Source organism: Balaenoptera borealis, assembly GCF_965194805.1.
Source record: "Balaenoptera borealis genome assembly, chromosome: 5".
Taxonomy (NCBI): Eukaryota; Metazoa; Chordata; class Mammalia; order Artiodactyla; family Balaenopteridae; genus Balaenoptera; species Balaenoptera borealis.
Window position 1 is genome coordinate 105,005,956 of NC_138862.1, and position 15,625 is coordinate 105,021,580.

Sequence of the window (15,625 nt, forward strand, 5' to 3'; positions counted from 1 at the left end):
GGAGCAGAGTGAAGCCCTGCGTTTACTCGAGGCTTGCCCTAAGCGCTGTCTATAAGTGCTCTCCTTGGGCACATTTAAATCCCCTGGACCTTCCCAACAGATGGTAAGGAGACACCCAAAGGCAGGGCTCAGGGAGCTGCAATCAAAGTGCATCAAAACATGGAGAACATGGTCAGAATATATCCTCTGAAATTGACGCTAATCAAAGTAGTAGAACAGAGCTCCTACAAAGTAAAGACGCCTTCAGAGAAAAATTGTGAATACATTCTTCTGTTTATCCAGCAAATATTTATAGACCACCTTCCATGTTAGAAATTCTGTGTTAGGAGGGCTTGGGAAAGTTAGTATAAGTCAGCCATGATAAGCCCACGAGGCTGCCTGAGTTTTTGTTAGGGTGACAGAGGGTCTCCAATCAGGGGAGCAGAGAATCTCTCAGCGTAGTTAAGAGGCTGGCAAAAGGAGTTTTCAAATCTGATTGAAGTTGGGAGGTATTGTGAGGTAAGACCTGAATAATGAACATAAGGGAAACTTAAATCACCTCCCAGGTACGAAGTCCTACCTGTGTTCCCTCCTTGCCGGAACTGTTTATAAGTGGGAAAGATGCTGTTTATAAGTGGGAAAGCGGGGTTGGGTGGGCAGTGGTGAGGGAGAAGGAGTGCAGACGTCCACTAAGCAGTGTCTAATGAATAGAAGACTGAGAAGTGGTAAGACACAACTAAAGCAGACCCAGTTCCATCTTTCTCCTTCTCCTTTTAAAAGTCTCAGGCTAGAATCTCAGATTCCTTCGGCCAATATCATAATGAGTTAGAACACCTCTACAAGTGCTCATCCCTAATTCTCTGGTCTGACCTGGCCACCTCTCCACCGGCATCTCCCACAACTCTGCCTCTTGTTCGAGTTGCTCCAGAGACACTGGCTTTTTGGCCATGAAGCACGCCAGGCATGTTCCCACGTCAGATGTTTTGCCCTTCCTGTTCCTTCTCTGCACCACTGTTCCCATGGTCATTCACACGTCGGATCACATGTCTCTCCCTCATAGTCCCTTCCCTGGCATCTTATGTAACACACTCTCTTCCCTCCCCCTGCCCCCTGGGACTCTCCAGCCCCCTACTCAGTTTTATTTTGCTTTCCTAGCACTTACCACTATTTGACAATATATTATATGTTTAATTGTTTGTTTACTGCTTATTGTCCTGCATTAGAATGTATACTCCATGAGGGCAGGGACTTTGTCCATTTTATTCACTATTGTATTCCCAGCATATAGAACAATGTTTGGTACATAGTAGGTGCTCAAAAAATAGTTATTGAGTAAATAAATAAATGAACGTACTTTGCTGGAGGGTTTTGTATCCCATATGGTTTGGGAATATGTATCAAAACATAAAATGATACATACCTTTGACCTAGCCAATCCAACTTCTTAGATTTGCATTAAGGAGGTAATGATACAGTTGAAAAATAATATACATAATAAGGTTAATCGCAGGATTGTTTACAGTAACACACAGAGTGAGAATCTAAATATCCATTAGTGGAACATTGTGATATAGGCAAACAAACTGACTTTGTTATATGTAAGTCAATATTGATCAACGTGGAAAAATGTTTACAACATGTTGGGGGTAAGGAAAATTGATTCAGGAACAGCATATATGGAATGATCGCATCTTAATAAGATTCTTTCGTACTTTGTATGTATCTGTGCATAGAAGAATGTGAGGAAAGGTATTCACTAAAATAATAGCAGTAATCTTGGTGGGTGGGAGTGGGATTTGGGATTCTTTTTATTGTTTCTGTATACTTTGTGTATTTTTTAAAATAAATGACCTTGTGTATTTCTGAAAAAAATGTAAACAAAGCTAATAGAGCTGTTCTATAAAACGTTTTTTTCTACTCTAGAGCTGATTCTAGTCTACCCTGTGTCAAAGCAGCCCACGGGTGACTGACTCACCAGCTGAAATTCCAGGAAGAGGTATTGCAGGTTTACCTCCTGGCTCCCACAGGGGACATTCGCTGTCCTTCTCGATGTTGTCATTCCTTTTCTCCATTGCCCTGCCACTGCCCTAATTTAGACTCTTTCCTGGTCATGTGGACCAGATAGCAGTTGCCCCCTAAGTGGTCTTCCTGCCCCCTCCTGTCTGTCTCCTCCAGTGGCGCGAACCACAGTAGCTCCCTGTTAACCGCGGCGGACTCCAAGCTCTCAGCCAGCCGTCTCGAGCCTTCCACACACAGCCCCACTTCTTGCCCTAACCTCATTCTCAACCACTCCCTTCTTCCTCGGCCATTTCATCTGCCTGGTGTCTTTGGCTGTACCTTACACATTCATGCCTGTCCTTCTTTTTCTCTGGAATTTCTCCCTCTCTGCCTTCTCTTCTTTTACGGCCATTTCATCTGCCTGGTGTCTTTGGCTGTACCTTACACATTCATGCCTGTCCTTCTTTTTCTCTGGAATTTCTCCCTCTCTGCCTTCTCTTCTCTTACGGCCCATCTCACTTTCAACTTTTTCATTCTATGCCCTAGAGAATGACCTTCCAGAAAAGCTACAGTACTTAAAATCTGTACTCATCCTTTGCTTCTTAGGAAATTGGTTTCTTTTAATTTAAGTAATGTGTATGTATAACTGGTAAACTCTTTGAAGGCAGGAAGTATTTCTTACGTTTTCTTGCATTATGCACTGAATCTATTTGTTTATTCATTCAGCAGATATTTGTTGAGTACCTGCTGTGTACATGACCCTGTGCTAGGTTCTTGAACAGAGCAATGAACGCTCGGAAGCCACTGTGAAGGGCCTTACTCATTTGAGATCTCTTGAGTGATAGTCTTCCTTCCAAACTGCACACCTACCAGTAATATTTGCTCTGTCCCTTCAACAAGGGAATGATTTGTAAGGAAGAGGGACCAGTAACTAACACTCGATTCGCCCTATTATCAATAAGGACTAACAAAAGGGCTTTGAAAGGAAATAGTCTCTTCTCTTTGTCCTTCAGGAACCACAAACCCTAGACTCTATAGAAGGAAACCTTCATCAGATTTCTTGATGAACAAAGTCTATTGAACCAGGCAAGCTTCCTGCTGAAGAGAGAGGACAGTCATAATGCTGAGGTGAGATCCTGAACGTTCGCAGACCGTTGTGAGCTGTCATATAGATCATTCTAGGATATAATTTCCATTGTGAACTGCAGCAATTATGTAATATCATACTATATACTTCCCAAGTTTTTCATGGATATTAGAAACCATGAGGTTAAATCTAAGAATGCTAAGAGACTACTTTAAAGAAAAAACAAAACAAAATATGAAGTTATTGTCATCAGTAAATTTGAAAAGTTGCATAAATATGAGTAAGTAATCAAAGCTCTCAGTGGCTAAATTAATAAAATGCACACATTTCAGTACTTACTCTAGGTGTTTTAGGGGGATTCTGGGCCAATAATTTCCCTCGCTTTGCCAGACCATAAATTAAGTAGTTAACTATTTTTATTGAGAAATGAATGAAAGATTCAGAACTCTGAGAGACAAACATAATTCAAAGGGCTTTTTCAATAGAATCCCTTTTGCTATCTACTCAAGGTAACATTAAAAAATAATCAGTAATGTTTTTCTTTTGTCCCGAAAGTCCAAATGGGTATAGTCTAACCCCTTTCTTATAACCAAGATGATTCTCAGTAGACATCCAATTATAACATTTCCTTTCTCATTTAGACACTGAAAGGTCAACTTTATTTTTTAATAGAAATATCCCAAAGTAGCAAGTATCCATAATTTTTCAAGACACAGAGCAAGACATAAAATTTTTGCAAAATGTCTTTTGCTTGAATTCATTCCTTTGTGGTAGCATATTACCCTTTGGAAATGAGATATTGTGCACCGACAGCCCATATCATTCTCTTCTGGAGGTAGGTTCCAGATGATAGAAGTATTGTCACATGGTGTATAGCCAAGAGTTTTGGTCTATGGGAGTAGGATTTTTCAAAGGTACCTTTATCTTTTTTTTTTTTCTTTCTATTGGGAAAAATGGCCATAAAGATGGCCATGCATTATATTATTAAGGAGGTAAGTATTGGTATTATTTTAGAGACAAAGTTTAATAAAATAGACATTTCTCTAGATCACTTTCCTAACAATGTGGGTAGAAGCAGCCAGGGTGGGTCTGGTGGCTACGTGGAGTTAGGGATCTGGCTTCTTTGATCTTCTTACTACACTTAACATGCAGCTTCTACTTTGTGGACCAACATGACTGTTCTGGCTCCAGCCAGCACATCTGCATTTCAGCTGTTGGGAAGGGGAGAGATGGAAGGGGAGAGCTCACTGCTTTCTCTCAGGGGTATGATCCCAAAGTTGCATACCTCATTCTACTTACATCCCACTGGCCAGAACTTAGTCAAATGGCTGCACCAAGCCACAAACATGGCTAAGAAATGTCAACTTTACTTAGGTGGCCTTATGACAAGCTAAAAACTCTATTCATGTGTAAGAAGATGAGAATGGAAATGAGGGGACAACTGGCAGCCCCATCCCCATGTACAAACCAGGAGGGAGAATAAAGGAGAATGAAAGAATTGGAGAAGTTAAGAAAGAGGGAGAAAGAGAATGGGAGAAGGAAAAGGCAAAGGTTGTCTTGATAAACGTAGACTATATATGGTGTTTTCTTTTTTCTGTTGGTCAGTTGACTCTAGACGTCTGAATTTATTTCTGATCACTGCAGTTTGCAATGCAATAAACCTCCGTTTATCTCTTCTCAGTAGCTCTTATTTACTCAACTCCATTCAAAGAATAACTATTTGTGAGTGCTTTCTGCAAACCTGAAACTGTGGTAGGTGTCAGACATACAGTGGAGAAAAAGAAAGATCAGTCCCTGCCTTCAAAGAATGATATGAAAGCGTGAGGTGGGGGAACAGATACTAATCAAGTAATTGAAAAATGATGAATGATATAAAATGAGGGGTACAGGGAGCTATAGCAGCATAGAGGTGAGCACCCAGCCTACGTTGGGGAGAGAATAATTTCTGTTAAATGCCTTTCTGAATAAAACACCCACAGAAGCCTATTAGAAGGAGAAAATTATTTTTCTAGATTGCTTTGATCCCAAGAATGTTATACCAGAGGCTATAGAGTCAAGTCCATTTAACTGAATCTAATGAAACAACCATGTCTTCAGTATCTACTGTGTCTGAGGTACTGGGCCAGGAACTGCAGAGGCTACAAAAGAGAACGAGAATGGGTCTCACGTCTTAAGTAGCTCATGCTCTAGTGAAGGAGACAACAGTGCAACTCAAGGCATTGTGATCAAGAGCTACAGTAGAGATGTCCACAAGGCCTCGGGGCAAAGGGAGATGAGTGCTAACACTGTGTGGTCTCAGTCTTCATGGTGTCTTAGCTGAGCCTTGAATCCTGTGACTGTGTAGAAGGGTCTTTTAGGAGGACACAGCTGGAACAAAACGCACAAAATGCAGGGTATGTTTAAGGACTGACTTTTAGTCAAATGTAGCTGGTGGAGTGTTGGGGGTAGAGGGGTGCTGTGTGACCCTAGGCATAGAAGTTAGGGCAGATGCGGGGAGGCCTTGATCACAGCGCTGAGGACTTTCTTCTGTAGGCCAGGGGAGTTTGATGATCAGTTCCCCTCTGCTTTTAGAAGCTAACCACAGAGAAGGGAAATCTGAAGCAGGAAAGGAGAGCTTTAAAACGTGGCTAGGGGACTTCTCTGGTGGTCCAGTGGTTGAGACTCTGTGCTTCCAATGCAGGGGGTGTGGGTTTGATCCCTGGTCGGGGAACTAAAATCCCACATGCCACAGGGTACTGCCAAAAATTTTTTTAAATTAAAATTAAAATGTGGCTAGACAGAGAGGATCAAAGAGAGAGGCCTTGATGAGGAGGCATGTTTAGGCTGAGCATCTACCTAGATGTTTACAGGTGTGAGGATGGGGAGGAGAAGCACAGAGGGGAAGAAAACTCTGAGGTTTTAAGCTTGAGTGATTGGGAGGGTGGTGCTGACATTTAGTGGTTTAGGGAAGAAAAGGAGGAAAGAAGCACTGGCTAAACACTACTGGTTGTCTACCCAATGGCCATGTCTCTGTTCTTCACAGAGCCCAGTTCTGTCAAATGTCAATCATCCTCAGTCCCTTAGGAGTATCCTAATTGGTGTAAGCTATCAGCTCGAGGAGACCCCCCTGCTGACTGTTCCTGGTCCAGGGGTGGACGTGGCACTTAATTGACCCTACCATATTGAGTGCATAGTCCATGTCTGGGAATGTACACTCCATGTTGTAGGAAGTGGACAGCAGAATCAGGTAGCTAAACACCCAGACTGAAAAGGGAAGCCCCAGGGAAATGAAAAGATAAGATGATCATGGAGAGAGAAGAGTTCAGGAAATCAACCTCATCAAGTTGTTTATGAATCCCTGGGCTCACCCTTGGCCTGTACATGTATAGACATGGCTCTAAATAGATTGCCAAAGACTATGAGAACTGGACTATGGGACAGGCCACCATGCTGGTCCCACACTGGTCACTGGATGGCACATACAGGGCACAGATCCCAATAGCCTGCAAAGACTCGGAAAACCGAACTGTCATTAGAACTGCAACCCATAGAAGGCAGGTCAGAACTTGTGACCTGAACCCAACCAGATCAATTGCCTGCTAAGACAGAAATATCATAATTCTCCATAGGATATAAACAAGAACCTGAGTCTCATTACACAACAATCAGAATATCAAAGGTGCATTCCAAAATTACTCATCATACAAAGAACCAGGGAAATGTCAACTCACAGGAGACAAGATAAGTGACAGCAGCCAACAGATTTTGGAATTATCACTTTTAAGTAGCTATTATAGAAATGCTCCAAGAAGTAAAGGTAAGCAGTCTTGAAATGAATGGAAAGATAGAAAGTCTCAGCAAAGAAATAGAAGATATAAAAAGAACCAGATACAATATTGAACTAAAAAGATACAATAACCAAAATAAAAAGTTTCCCAGATGGACTGAATAGCAGAATGGATATAACAGAAGAAAAAGTCAGTACATTCGAAGACAAATCAATGAAAATTATCCAATCTGAACAACAGAGAAAAAAAAAGATTTGATGAGGGTAGGAAGAGCATAGCCCCTCTCTCTCCTGTGGGAGCATACCAAAAGATCTAACATTCATGTCATTAGAGTCCCAGAAAGAGAGTAGAAGGAGGAAACTTCAGAAAAAGTATTTGAAAGAATAATGAGTGAAAATTTCCCTAATTTTTTTTTTTTTTTTTTGGCCGCACCACGTGGCTTGTGGGATTTTAGCTCCCCGACCAGGGATTGAAGCCGGGCCCTCGGCAGTGGGAGCTTGGAGTCTGAACCACTGGACCACCAGGGAATTCCTGAAAATTTCCCTAACTTTGGAAACGAGCCACAGAGATACAGGATAAGAATAAAGAACAAGGCAAACAAAATGTCATAGAAGACAACAAGGGTTTGAAAAGATTTTGGACATATGAATGCCCAATACTGCCCCTTACTTACTGTGAGACCTAGGGGAATTTTGCTTATGTTTCTGAGTCTCAGTTTCCTCATCTGTAAAATGGGTAGAGTAAGGCCTATCTAAAATAAGGCTATCGTGAAGATTGAATTCAGTAATCTAAATAAAGCACTTAGCACAATTCCTGAATCACAAGAAGTGATGAATAAATGATAGCTTTTTAAAACGGGGAAAGAGGGTGGTCAGCAAAGAAGCCAAGGATGATGAGGACTGAAAAGAGACCATAGGGTTTTGCACAAAGGAGATGATCATCCGAGATGATTTTGGTAGCATGGCCAGAGCAGGAGCCAGACTATTGTGAACTGAGGAGTAAATGAGGGCAGAGGGAGGAGGAGAAGTCAGCATAAGCATTTTTTGACAAAGTTTGGTGATGAAAAGAAGGAGAGAGCTAAAATACTTGCTTGAGAATGCAAAGCTGATGGAATATTCCTTCCTTTTTCAAGATGGAGAATTTGATCCTGTTTTTCTAAGCTGAAGGGAAGGTGCCCAGGAGAGGAAGCGATTAATGGTTCAGGAGAAAAATGGGATGCCTGATGGCACAGGAAGTGATTGGATCAAACCCACAGTTGGTTTTTTTGTGTGTTTTTTCTTTTTTTGTGTGGATGTGTTTGTTGTTGCAATGGCTTAAAGCAGAGATAACAAGTCTATTACAAAAGAAAGTGCATGATTATCATGGTTTGCAGATGATATGTTTACTGTTCTAAAACAGAGATTCTCAGCCCTTTCCACACATGGCCCTTGAAGAAAATGATAGTATCTATAAGATATATTGGAGTAAGCCATAGGGGATTTGGAGGCAATTTTCTGTGGCTTGGTAAAAAAATTTTAGTGTGTTTTTATATTATATAATTATGATAATAAAAATAAAACATAATGTATTACAAAAGATATTCAATATTGAACTTATATAAAACTTCCATGTAAAATATTCTCAGATTATTTACCTAGATACTTAGGCTTACTTCTCTGGACATAACTTTAATATAAGATTATATGCCTAAATCTTTAATATGAGATTAATATAAGATTATATAAGGGGCCATCAGCATTTCTTGGTGTTGACTTTTTAATGATCATCTCTTGCTAGTCAACACGAACGAGAAACTTTGTTCATATAAATTGCTAATTTAAAATATTTAATTTAATTTTTAAAATTTATAATAGTTGCCAGGAAAATCAAACAGTTCTTTCATTCTTTTTTTTTTTTTAACATCTTTATTGGAGTATACTTGCTTTACAATGGTGTGTTAGTTTCTGCTTTATAGACAAATGTGATATTGAAATTTGTTGTGATGATGCAAATAGATTTTTCAAAACAATATAGCTTTTTCATATCATGTACTTCAAAGTAGTGACAAAGCTCTAATGTGAGGAAAAGACAGGTGTTATTAGAGCAGTCACTTTGCAAGTAGCTTGAATGTCACTAAAAGAATCCATCAGCACAAATACGTGGCAGCATCTCCTGTGTCAGGACCAAGATTCCAAGCTGCCACCTGGTGAAGTGCCTGCCCTGAGCCCCCTTGGGCTGTGATCTGGGCACCATGGGCACCTGGTACCCAAACCCCTCCAGCAGCTCCATGGTCCTAGGGCCACAAGGCAGAGATGTGCTCTGCAGCTGGCACTGAGGGGGCATCCTGGCTGGAGGGCACCCTTGGGCTGTTTTAACAGGTTGCCACAAAGCAAGGTGTGCGGGATGTGGCCGGTTCTGCTCATTGCTAATAGTGATCTCACACAATCAGAGCTTCTCTGCTTAGGGCTCTCTCTCGAGCCTCCAAGGAGCTTATTGAATGTAGGTGACGAGTTACAAGTGGCCGCACCAGACCCTCCCTGACCGCTGGGCAGTCAGTATCTTACAGAGCACCCGAGTCCCCCTCTCGGCACAGCAGCGGACCACACGCAGCGCACCAACTGGAAAGCTCCGGTCTGGAAAGCCAAAGGAAGAAAGTATTGACATGAATAAAAGAGTGAGAAGAATGACTTAATATATGAAAGATACATGCATATATATGTTAAGGTAAATATTTGAAAATTACCGGATTTTCTATTTACTAACTATAATGAGTGAGGAAACATAACAGAAAAAAAGATTGCGCTCCCAATAGCAACAAAAGAGATGAAATACCTAGGAATAACTTAACAAGAAATATGAGAGATTTATATGAATAAATGACAAGATTTTACTGCAAAGTATAAAAGAAGACTTCAATAAATAGAACCATACCGTGTTCTTGGATGGGAGAACTGAATATTATAAAGATGTCAATTTCCTACCAAATTAATTTATAGTTATACTATAACTCCAATCAAAATCCCAATAGAGTTATTTTTGGAATGTGACAAAATCATTCTATAGTGCAGCTGGAGGACAACCAGCAAAAGTAACTAATACATTTTTTAAAAAATAAAATTGTTTATTTTATTTATTTATGTTTGGCTGCGTTGGGTCTTCGTTGCTGTGTGCGGGCTTTTCTCTAGTTGCAGCGAGCGGGGACTACTCTTCGTTGCAATGCGCGGGCTTCTCATCGCGGTGGCTTCTCTTGTTGCGGAGCACGGGCTCTAGGCGCTTGGGCTCAGTAGCTGTGGCGCATGGGCAACTAATACATTTTGAGAAAAAAAAACAATGTGGATGGCGGAGAGGGATTAGTTTTCCCAGAAAGTAAAAGACAACAGAAAGGAACAATAATGTTTTCAGTTTGTTTCTACTGCTAGTATAGTTTAGGGAAACAGAATAGATAGGCCAGTAATAGCCCATAGAATATATATGATGATGATAAAGATGGTACACAGCACAGGACGGAAGTGGGGGATTCTCCAATGAATGGTCCTAGATATTTGTTGGTGGGGGTGGGAGGAAGGATTGGAGGGAAAGTGTTGCTAAGTGTGTGTTTCTGTGCACCGGTCTTCAGCTAGAGTCCCACATCCCACTTCTCTCCCAAGCCCTCACTTTCTATTCCCTAGGGTAGGAGGAGGGAAGCACCTCACTGATGATGAGTTTAGAAGAAGAAATAGAGTGTGAGCGGCTCAGACCCCTCCTCTCTTGGATCTGCTGGGCTGCAGAGAAGCCGAGTGCTGTTCTGCCCTCTGCTCTGTGGCCCCTTATTGAGGAAGTTCCTGCTCCTGCCCTTTGGGGATTCACTGTGGTCTAGCAGGGCCTGGGTTCGGGTGGCCCAGGCAGCTTAATCCAGGGGTGAGGTGTATTAACAGACTATTTTGGCTGTTTAATCTTAAATTACATATTCTAATCAGCTTTACCCAGAAATAAAGGAGACAACATCGGCCTGCATTCCCTTTATCTCTCAATTGGTTTCTAACTCATGAAGGGGAAAGGATATTATTTGTTGGTCCAGTTAGAACTCCAAAACTGGACCAAGTGGTTGGCTAGTTGGGGAAAAAATGTATATCATAATGCATGTCAGTATATGAAGAATAACTTTTATAAATGTTAAACTATTAAAAATAAAAACTGGAAGACAATATCAAATTTCTGGATCAGAGAAGACTCTCCAAGGTTACAAACAAATGCAAAGATCCCAAAGGCAAAGATACATAGCTCTAACAAGATTTAAAAACAGTGTGTACATATAAAGAAGCAAAAGAAAAAAACAAAAAGAATAAGCGACAATTATCAAGCTGGAAAATTATTTCTAGTAAACATTACACAAAATTACTGCCATAAATTTCTCAACTAAACAGATAAAATGACCAAGAACAGGAATACCTCAACAGATGAATGGGGAAAAATATTTAATAGACAATTCACAAAAAGAAAAGTACATATAGTTAATGAATATGTGAAAAATGTCATATTCACAAATGTCCAAAGAGATGCAGTTAAAATGAAACATTCTTTGTCTATCCAGTTGGAAAAAAATGATAAAACGAGAATGCTAGTACTGGTGAGGGTATAATGAAATGATCACTGTGACGGGTAGGAACATAAATCAGTACCATTTTTCTGAAAAGAAATTTGGCAACATTTATCATGAGTCTTAAAATGCTTATACCTTTTGACTCCAATAAATCTAGGAATCTACCATAAGGAATTTGCAGAAGTGCAAAATAAAGATTTATGTGCCTAGGTTTTTTTTTTTTAATTAATTAATTAATTTATTTATTTATTTTTGGCTGTGTTGGGTCTTCGTTTCTGTGCGAAGGCTTTCTCTAGTTGTGGCAAGCGGGGGCCACTCTTCATCGCGGTGCACGGGCCTCTCACTGTCGCGGCCTCTCTTGTTGCGGAGCACAGGCTCCAGACGCGCAGGCTCAGTAGTTGTGGCTCACGGGCCTAGCCGCTCCGCGGCATGTGGGATCTTCCCAGGCCAGGGCTCGAACCCGTGTCCCCTGCATTGGCAGGCAGGTTCTCAACCACTGCACCACCAGGGAAGCCCCAATGCCTAGGTTTTTATGATAAAATAAATGGAATAATATGTGTATGTCCAACACTAGTAAAGGCAAGTACATTATCATATATTAGAATATGACATGGCCATCAAAATTAAGCTACAAAGAGCTTTAAAATCACCTAAGAACATTAAAAAAAATCAGCAACAACAAACTTATAACCCTCTCTGTTAAAACAAAATGACCTAAGGCAGCTTGTGAGTAGATTTAAAATTCAGCAAGATTGCCTAGGTTAGAAGTAGGTGAGGGAAAGAGGCCAACAAGAGTAGAGAAAAACTAAGAGCTGGAAAGAACCTATTACAAAAACGAAAACAATTGCTCAAGTCTGAACATTGGCTATGGTTGGGCCACAAGTCTGACTCTTTGCAAATTCGAAAAGGAAAGATGTTTTAGAACATCACAGCGTGGAATTTGCTAGGGAGGCAACGTGAGATACATACAAAGATTGTTAGGCACGATTAAAGGCACATATGAGGTTCAGCAATATGATTTTTGTGGTGGATCCGCTTGGCAGACATCTGTGATTTTCTCCAGCAACTCTCAGCAGCCTGAAAATAGCAGAAGCCACAGCATCAGAGGCTGAGAAAATGGGTGTTGGGTAAATTCAAGTTTGGAAATCGACACAATGAAGCTGGGAGAAAACCAGGGTGGTAAAAGCATCTAGGGTGCTTGTTTGAGCAATCATTTATTCTCTCAGCAAAACTTATACTTTTTGACACATACTGTGTACCAGGCACTGTCCTAGTTATTCTTGGATACATCAGTGAACAATAACTAAGATCCCTAAATGTGAGAGTGGGGTGAGGAGGGGACACAGCATAAGGAATAATCACAATAATGTGTGTAATGAGGAACAAAAGAAATGATTGTGCAGGGTGGAGGGAATTGGGAGTGTGGACCAGGAGTGGGTGAGGATGTGTGGCTGGGCACTGAGACTTCAAGGAAGTGAGGGTGTGAGTCAGGAAGATACCTGGACCACCGGGATCTAGAACGGGCAGTGAGGGAGGAGAGGTGAGGCAAGGACCTGGGTCTTAGATGGGGAGAGTGAGAGGATCTGGGCGCAGTTCATGCGGGAAAGAAAGAGCAATCAGGAAGCTGTCCCTAGAGTGGGGAATTCCTGAGCTTGGAAACTTAGAGATTCACAACTTTTATCTTAAACTCACTCCCTCTCCTCACAGAACTATTTTAAGATTTTCCAGTTACATATGTCCCCAGAGGTGCAGCCTTTTCCCTGCCTTGATTTCAGAGCAAGTGCTGTGTGGGCAGAGTGAAAATTAGGATTTTATAGGAGAAAACGCCTTGATAAAAAAATTTTAAAAGGACTGAATGACTCACACCTTCCAAAGTACCTTCTTTAGAGGTTTCAAAATAAAGATAGGATTGTAGGGCACACAACTGTACAAATAAGGTGATCACAACTTTGTCAGATAACAACACAGTCCAAAATCATATGCATAGAAAGAAAAGAAAAGGAGAATGGAAGAAAACACCAAAATATCCACTGTGGCTGGCTGTCTTTGGGGTGGGACTACCTAAGCTCTTTTCTTCCTTTGTTTCTTCTTGTTTTACTTTTATAATGGTTGAAGAATCTTTTACTTAAACATAGGCTAGATTTTTTCCCTCAATTTTAAATATAGACCTGCTAGAAAGGAAGGGAATGCAATGGACAAAGGATACAGGAGATAATTAACCTAGGAAATAAAGATAGTAAAGGTAGTATGAAAAGATAGGCTACATCACTAGGAACCACAGAAATGAAAATTGAGCCTTTTAAAATTTATGTTTTTTTGCTCACTACATTGGCAATTAAGAAAAAGATTCATCAGGTGGAACTGGAAAAAAATGGAGACAAAGAAATCATCAAGGAAATGGTTCAACAAAATTTCCTAGAACTAAAGGAAATATAGCTGACTGAGTGGCCATCAACATAGATGAAAATAGACTCAAGTCAATGCATAGTCTCAAGACATTTCACAGCACAGGGGACACAGATAAGATCTTACAAGTTTCTAGAGGGCAAAGAAAACAGCCTATGCAAAAGAGAGTCATGAATCAGAATAGTTCTGGATTTTTCAACAGCAAAACTGGAAACTAAAAGAAAGTAGAGAAATGTCCTCAAAAATATCAGAAGCAAAATGATTTCCAGCCTGCAATTTTATACCCACCAAACTATCAATCAAATGAAGATAAGACAGAGACATTGTCAAGATCTCATAAATTTACCTCTGATCCACTCCTTTTTAGGGAGGTGACTGGAGGTTGTGCACCACAAAAAACTAAGGAGTAAACCAAGAAAGAAAACTGCTGAAAGAAGAGACAGGGAAAGAGAACATCTAGGCTGATGTTAAAGAAAGACCCCCAAATGGCAGCCAGCCCAGATCAGAACAAGTCAGAAGTCTCCAAAAGAAAACTCCTCAGGAATATGATTTGATAGATACCCAATGTCTCCAAACATCTTGAGAGGAATTTAGAGGATTAATGGAGAATTTGCAGTCAAATTGCTAGGAAGTACGTTGAAAAATAAGCAAATAAAAATAGGTAATTATTAATTCTAGGGGATACACAAAGTTGTAGAGGAAAGGGAATATAAATCATAGTACAACTTCTGACTCAGTTTGAATAAAGTCCAAATAGTCATCAGAATGTAAACACTGACTATCTCTCTAATCAAAGTTGTGATATGACTCTGATGAGAGGATGGGGGACTAGGAAGGGGCATTATATGGTGGGGAGAAGAAAGCTAAATCCTTTTCTTTCATAGAAAAAAGTTTAAAAAAGGATGCGTAAGCCAGACACCTCTTCTCCCTTTGGACACTCTTAGGCCTGGATGGGAAGTTATGAGAAAGGCAGACAGCCTGAGGATAAAGGTGACACACTGGAAATAGATAGCAGAATGGAAAGATAGAATCTGAGTCCTTGGTGATCTAGCACTGAATTAACCAATCCTGGAATCTACTGAGATCCACTTGGTGTGCAAAGACCTCAGTGATGATGCTGTGAACATCTGTGGCTTCCATATTCAAGTTCTTGGTACAACTAACCCCACAAGGTGGCACATCCATTGAAGATTTTCTAAAACACTCTAAAAGCAAAGAAGAAGTCAGTGTTAATGATAAGATACATTATTATTAAGCACTAACAATGTGCCATGTCCTTCAGGCTACCTGAATATTGATAGCCCTTTCAGACTATGAATTTTACTGCCTCTGGTGTTAAATCTTTGCACACACAGAATTATTGAAAGAAGAAAATGACTTCACCTAAAATGGGCTCTAATATTTTATAGAAGTTTATGCTTTTAAGGTATAATTTCAACACATGATAAGTTACTGTTCTAAAGAAACACTATTATGTGCTAGCTACTTCAGAAATGTTAAACTGAAGAAATGAATAAGACTATGATAATTTCTACAAGGACTTTCAAATATATAGAATTACCAAAAAAAAAAAAAAAAAAAGTATCCTTAACAGGACAAAAAAATAAAGAAAAATAAAGACAATGATAGGCGGAATTTTTAAAAACTCATGAAACTCACCTTTAAAATAAACATATTATAATCACAGTGTTGGAATTAATGTTATCAATATGTTTGCTGGTATTGCTGGAGATTCAAGGAAACTGATTCAATCTCTAACTGTTTATCTCAAGTGGCCAAAAAAAGAAATTCACCTATAAGCTAATATATGATGACAATTGCTTATAATTT

At 40.1% G+C, this 15,625-nt stretch overlaps 1 long non-coding RNA gene across 1 annotated transcript in view; it reads left to right on the plus strand.

Moving 5' to 3' along the window:
- The window catches only part of LOC309629801, a 29,763-nt gene extending 14,350 nt beyond the window's left edge, over positions 1-15,413 (plus strand). Inside the window, exon 2 of the long non-coding RNA XR_014245223.1 lies at positions 2,991-15,413. This is a non-coding gene — a long non-coding RNA (uncharacterized lncRNA). The remainder of the gene's footprint in view (positions 1-2,990) is intronic.
- Positions 15,414-15,625: the final 212 nt, after the last annotated feature.